Raw genomic sequence first — 6,771 nt, 5'->3', positions numbered from 1 at the left:
GAGATATATATATATATATACATTTCTGTCCCCCTCACTTCTGAAATGATGGCTGTGTCAATGTATATACTTTTGAGAAGCTGAGAAAGCTGCCTTCATTTGAAAGGCCATCTTATGCACCACTTTTGAATTTTTACATTTGTTATTTTCAGGTAATTTAATCTATTATTCATGATTATTAATTCACATTATGTTTATTACATATGCTCATTATAAATAGGAGTACGAAGAGTTACACCAGTACGATTTTTGGTCTTGGATCAGTTTTTGGGTTTCACATAAAAATTTAGAATAATCGACTTTTGATTCTTGTTGTGTCATTTTTACAACATAATAAATTCTTTATATTTCTGTAAGTTTTAATGAGTTCTGTGTTTTATGCCTTTTTCAATGTAAATGCATTACTGTAGTTTGTTCTCCAACAGGGGGCGCCAAGGCATGAATTTGATCAAATTTGACTTTAAACTACTGGTCCGCAATATTTTGCATTATTAATTATCTGCATCTGCTAATAAGTTTTACTTTTTGGCCAGTTAGTGTCGGAACTTATTCTGATGGCTTTATTTCATTTATATTTCCTTTCTGTCACATGAAATTAGCAAGCATTGTTTAAAAACAGCAACCCGCATTTATAAGAATAATGGATTACCTCAGAGCATACATAATATTTTCATTATATTATAGCCTATATTGAACATATATATGAACATGATATACCTGGATGATCTCATTCATCATCTTTTCACATGCCGGGGTGTTTTGCCTCTGTTTTGCATTCTGCTCATGCGCCTTATTTACATTCAGAAGCCTTAGTGCATCCCTTAGTTACCAGCATAACAATCATTTAAGATTTAAACATCAATAGAGAACCGGACTAAAACATTTCACCTCGTCTGACACTGACCTTCATGCGTTGACTAAAGACAGGTCGTATGAGGTGATCTGATCTGTTTATGGGATGTACAATCACTGTGAAATATTTCCCGTTATGTAACGGACCCCAAACCGCTGTCTCTCAGACACACGCAAAGCTGGACAAAACAGAAAGGAGAAAATCCTACTGCAGATTATGGAAAATCAACACCAATAAGCTGTATTTTTGTCTTTCTTTTTTTGAGCATTAAATCCTTGTCCTGATTAATTTTGCCTTTAAATGTCAGTAAAATAAGTTATAATCAACTGTGCTTTACTCTAGGCATTACAGCCGGTGGCAATACAAACAAATCATTTAAAGCTTTGTGAAGGTAATTTTCTATTAGGAAAATAGAAAATCTACCATCAAAGATACAGTGTGTCATTCAAGTGGTTTCAGTCATATTGAAGACAATACAGTAAAGGTTTCCAATGTGACAACTTACCCCACTAAGTGTTATTTTAGTATTATAGGTGTCTGAAATATAAGTTTGTTAGTTTTTTTCTCCAGTTAACATTTATTTTAAGTAATGAATGCTTTTTTAGTTTTAGCTAACTATACCAGCCCTGTACCAAATGAAATCAATGTTGACAAAATATATCAATAAATATAAAAGATTCTGCTCTATTTCTACTCAAATAAGCAAATTAGTGACACTGATCATATGAAATCTGAAGCACAAAATATCCCCCAAAAAATTCTCAAATCATGCTGGAGAACATGATTAATATGTCAAATCCATGTCAGCTTGAGGGAATCCCAAACTATAAGAAATACTAAGCAATTCTGATTACATGAGCAATGCACTTAAAGAGAAGGCTCTAAAGTACAGCATGTTGTGTTTTTGTTTGGAATTATGAATGACTGGGTCAGCTTGGATGCATTACACCCCATGATTAAAATATGAATCACAAACCCACGGCATATGTCAGCATGTTTTGAGAGTGTGGCCTCCATCACTGTAAGTGCTAGCATGCTTCAGCAAAAACCCTCAGCCCATTTACTGCTGTGTAATTTTACAGCAGGAAAGAGTAGGTCAGAAATGCATGTGTGTCCTCTATCTGCGGCAGCACAACCCCTCACTGCAGCACAGATTACCATTACAGCTCTGCTACATAATCACTCCCCTTCATCATAGTCAGCGTGAGTATGTGGGTATACGCACACCTCATTTCAACCTCTCTGATCACGAATACATTGCTGTAATACATCCAGGCTGTTTTGTTACTGTATCTGGCTCTGCCACTCCATGTGGTTGTTTCTTTCTTCTGCATGATAAAGTCTTGCCATCTGCCATCTTCCCCTCACATTTGGCAGTAGATGAAGATACAGCATAGTGAATAGACTACAAGATATTTAGCCTTACCATGTGACCAGAAGAAAAACATTTGAATATAGGGCTGATAAGAATGATTATAGATCTTGTAATGTGATATTAGTTCAAATAATATTCAACATTAGTTCAAACTAATCATGCGCTATGGTCAAAAGTTTTTTTCTCAGTTAACAAGAAACATTGTCACAACTTTGGCACCTTCTGGAAGTTATGAACAAACGTTCTTACAGTAATGTTAATAGCATGTTCGTTCTGAGTTAGCTGGTCTTTAATAATGTTCTCATAGCACAGAAATTTTATTTATATCATTGTTTATGGAACATTTTCTTTTTTATTTAACATTTTCTCTTTTTTTTATGTTACCGTTTGTTTCAAAACGTACTGAGAACGTTCAAAAGTAAAAAAAATTAACAAACTATAAAATGAAATTTTCCCTTAAGATTTAAAAAACTGGGCATTTTGAATGTTCAGAGAACATTCAGAAATAACGTTTTCATAACTTAATGGCAACATTAGCGAAACAATCTTAGACTATTTTTGTTAGCTGGGTTGATGATGTGCAAGAATGCATCATAATGTGCAAGAAGCTGCATGAAAAAAAATTTGTTTATTAATTGAAAACCTGCCCCGTAATCATAATTTGTGTGAAAATAAATACAATTTGTTGGTGTTTTACTGCTACTGCTGTTCATTTCAGCTGGAAACTGCAGTGATCTGCATGAATAGGTACATTTTTGGAGTTTTGCCATAATAGGTAGAGGCGCATTTTTCCAATGAGCCTGTGTTGCAACATCAGCACTTCTAGAACACAGAGAGCTGATAAAATGTTTTTCTGACTAATGAAATGTATTGCTGAAAATAAAATGTATCATTTTTTTGCGGTGCAACCTTTAATTTTGAGAATGGACAAACAGAGGCTGAGATATTCATAGAGGGATGCTTAGAGGGGGATGGTTTTGTAGGGCTGCTGGAGGATGCTGGGGGAGGAGGATCCTACCGGCAGATTATTAATGGTTAGCAGGGTGGGGGTACTGGATTATCTGCCCTCTCAGCGGTTGATGACAACTCTACTGTATCTCCAGCTGCTTTACATCACCACACACTGCTCCTGCTTCAGTTAAGATGTGTTTTCTTCTCTGTTTGATCTGAATGAAAAGCATCTATAGCGTGACTATTCAACCATGTCACTTTGCTTCATCCCGGCATGATATTGCACAGTCTATTGAACTACTTAACCATGTGCATAATTTGTTTCACACTTTATGAGCACAGTTATAAATTTTAACACTTAAAAGCATTCCTTAACCTCATGCTTTTAGGGTAAAATGCTCATATCTTTAATGTTGCCACTACAAGGTTAACTCCAAGGACAAACTGCAAGATTGATAATACTGTTCCTTTAGGTTAAATAGAAATGAACAGAAAATAAAATAGAGGTGCATAATCCCTGAGCCACAAGAATAATTGAGTTCATTTGAATTACTGTTGAATTACTGCCGAATGCTCCCTGTCTTCCATTGGTTAAACAATTAGTCCCATCCCAGAGCCAGTGTTTTTCAGGTTGCTCAAACAGACAGAAATGTTCTGAAAGCATCTTGTTACACTTTTCAGATGAATCAACCTACAATTTGCTGATAGTTTCCTCTGCATAGTGAATTGAGATTACAGATTTAAGATGTAGCTAATCTGATAAAAGTTCAAAACGCATGCAATTTTTTAAGATGTATTAGTGGAACATTTTTGCTATGGAGGTCTCAGTTGTTTTTACACATACATGACTTAGCTATACAGTACACTGTAAACTTGAAGGCAAATATTTGAAAAGATTCACGACATGGATTTTTTAAAAATTATTTTAATATGTTAAAAAATTTTTTGAAATTATTCATTTTTAAGGAGGCGGCTCCTTTAAGAATTGTCAGTAAACGGCTACTGTTATGAGTGGTTAACGTAGCTAAAATTTATCAATGCCCCCTCATTCAATGTGTTTTGAAAACATTATAAAGTGACGTGTAGCCAAGAATGGTGTCCGATACTCGGAATTTGTGCTCTGCATTTAACCCATCCAAGTGCACACACACACACACACAGCAGTGGGTAGCCATTTTTGCTGCTGTTGCAGTTGGGCTTTCGGTGTCTTGCTTAAGGGCCTTACCTCAGTCGTGTTATTAAAGGTGGAAGAGGCCGCTGGAAATTCACTCCACCCACCTACAATCCCTGCCGGTACCAAGACTCGAACCAGCTACCTTTGGGTTACAAATCCGACTCTCTAACCATTAGGCCATGACTGCCCCATATTATTCATATAAACAGTCTGCAGTGTAGCTGCTGCTACTGTACACTATCTGGAGTCAAATGCTCCAAACAAACATATAATCCTTTAACGCGATCCGGGATGCCATTAAAATAAACCACCCACTTTTTCTTGTCGCTGGGAACTTTCTGGAGGCTGTATAGAGGCAAATGAGCTTTTTAAAAAGGACGGTGCATTCACATTAGTAATGAATGGGAGTAATATGAATGGGAGAAAGTGCAATGCAAAATATGTCAGAATAAGTCCTGCATTCTAAATAAAAGAGCCAATCGCCAATTGGTAAAATCACGTGTCACTGCAGCTGCCATAGAAACATCAGTGTCCTCAGTCATGCGCACTGGCTGGTCCAGCCTAAACGATATGCTTTTTTTTAACGCTAAACAACATTTATGGGGCAGTTCATACCAGATTTTGTTGCTGGTTTGAAATATATATTTTAAATCTGAGTGTGGCTAGCAGTTTTTGAAATTTCAGAATTTTCAAGTAGATAGATAAATGCCTGAAATAGCTGCCCGGAGGCGTTGCAAATATGACTTTCCTTGAAAGGAACTTTCTACAAATACCTTTTATATTTCAAAAGATTAAGGATATTTTGATTTATCATGTCACGACCCCTTTTTTTCTTCTAAACGTTCTAATTTGCTCAACTGGTTGCTAGCAACATCAAGGTCAAGGGTTTGATTCCCAGTGAACGCACATAAACTGTAGGCCACTGATAAAAATGTATACTATGAATGCAATGCTGTTGCTTTAGATGCATGAATGTGTCGTAATGTAACACCATCTATTGTACCTCAGCTTTTATTGTCTGAACTCATCCTTCACACAGATAATGAGAACATTTGGATGCTCCCAGTTAGTGTTATTGGAAGAGAACTGAACTGAATCAACAATGAACTGACTTTAACTGATAATTAAACTGACTTTTTTCTATTGTCCTCTTGCATTATCAGCACACGTTTTTCCTGTTTAACACTGTAAAGCTGCTTTGACACAATCTGCATTGTATAAAGCGCTACATAAATAAAGGTGACTTGACCTGTCTTGACATGCACCTTCATTTTACTATAATACAACCATAAATGTGATACATTTTTGTTATTCAGAGAGTAGCATATGAGAGAGAGATCCAGCCGTTTATCTTCTCCTTTACTAGATTCAAACTTATTTGGTCGACAAAGTGTACCAGAATACCCACGGGACAATAAGAAAGCAGACGGACTGTAATCTTGTTACATAACAAAACATTTAATTCACTTTTCATTCAGCGTTAATCCGTTCTGTGTGCACCATGTGCCCAGGAGCATAATAAACACGTGTAGCTTTCCACTGTGTTCATAAGATAACACTTTAGATAATACTTTCAGTATTAGATTCCAGCTTGAGATTATGTTACATACATGGCTTGGAGCATCAGGGGTGAGTGGATGATGACAGAGTTTTCATTTTTGGGGTGAAATATCCCTTTAATGTATAACACAATGTTCTGGGTGAGCAAGCTCTAATGGCAGCACCTGTGAAATATTGCCAATTACTGCAGAAACAATTCCCACATCTCTCAATTTGGAGAAACACATGCCTAATGCAGTAAGGCCTATTCACCCCAAGACCAAATAGTTTTGTTTCAAGCAGAGAAGAAAAAGTGAGAAATATGAGGAAAATTAATTAATTTAATTAAATATTTAGTCTCACGTGTTAAGCATTCAAATTGACAGTCCTAAGAAAGGTGTAGAGTAAATTTTGTTAATCAGCACCATCTTTAGTACAAGAGTGAATTTGCTTTCCGGTTGACCTGATAAATACTCATTTTGGTTTTGGTGTAAATTATGTTAAAAACTAAAAGTTACAAATTATTTTTATCTCAGACTTTTCTCTCTCTGCAAGATATAAACTCAAAAGATATTTTTTCTCGCAATTTCAAGTGTACATCTCACAAATTCTGATTTTTTTTTGTGTGTGCAATTGACAGATATGAACTTGTACATCTGAGAATAAAAGAACTGCAAGTTATAAACTCACAATTCAACTTAAAAATGTGTGCAGGGTGGTGGATTTCCTGTTGTCAGCATGCTTTGCATACTGTCTGCATACTGACTGGAGAAGGAGAACAGATGTTGAAATTAAGTGTTATTTTATGTGTTTTTTAGTAAAGGGAAAGACAGCCCTTTTAATGCTGTTATGTTTGACATTTTTTTCTGTTATGTTGAC

Source organism: Sinocyclocheilus rhinocerous, unplaced genomic scaffold (assembly GCF_001515625.1).
Source record: "Sinocyclocheilus rhinocerous isolate Xijiao unplaced genomic scaffold, SAMN03320098_v1.1 scaffold2020, whole genome shotgun sequence".
In the NCBI taxonomy this organism is placed as follows: Eukaryota; Metazoa; Chordata; class Actinopteri; order Cypriniformes; family Cyprinidae; genus Sinocyclocheilus; species Sinocyclocheilus rhinocerous.
The sequence above is the reverse complement of the archived record's forward strand: the minus strand, read 5'-3'. Positions refer to the sequence as shown.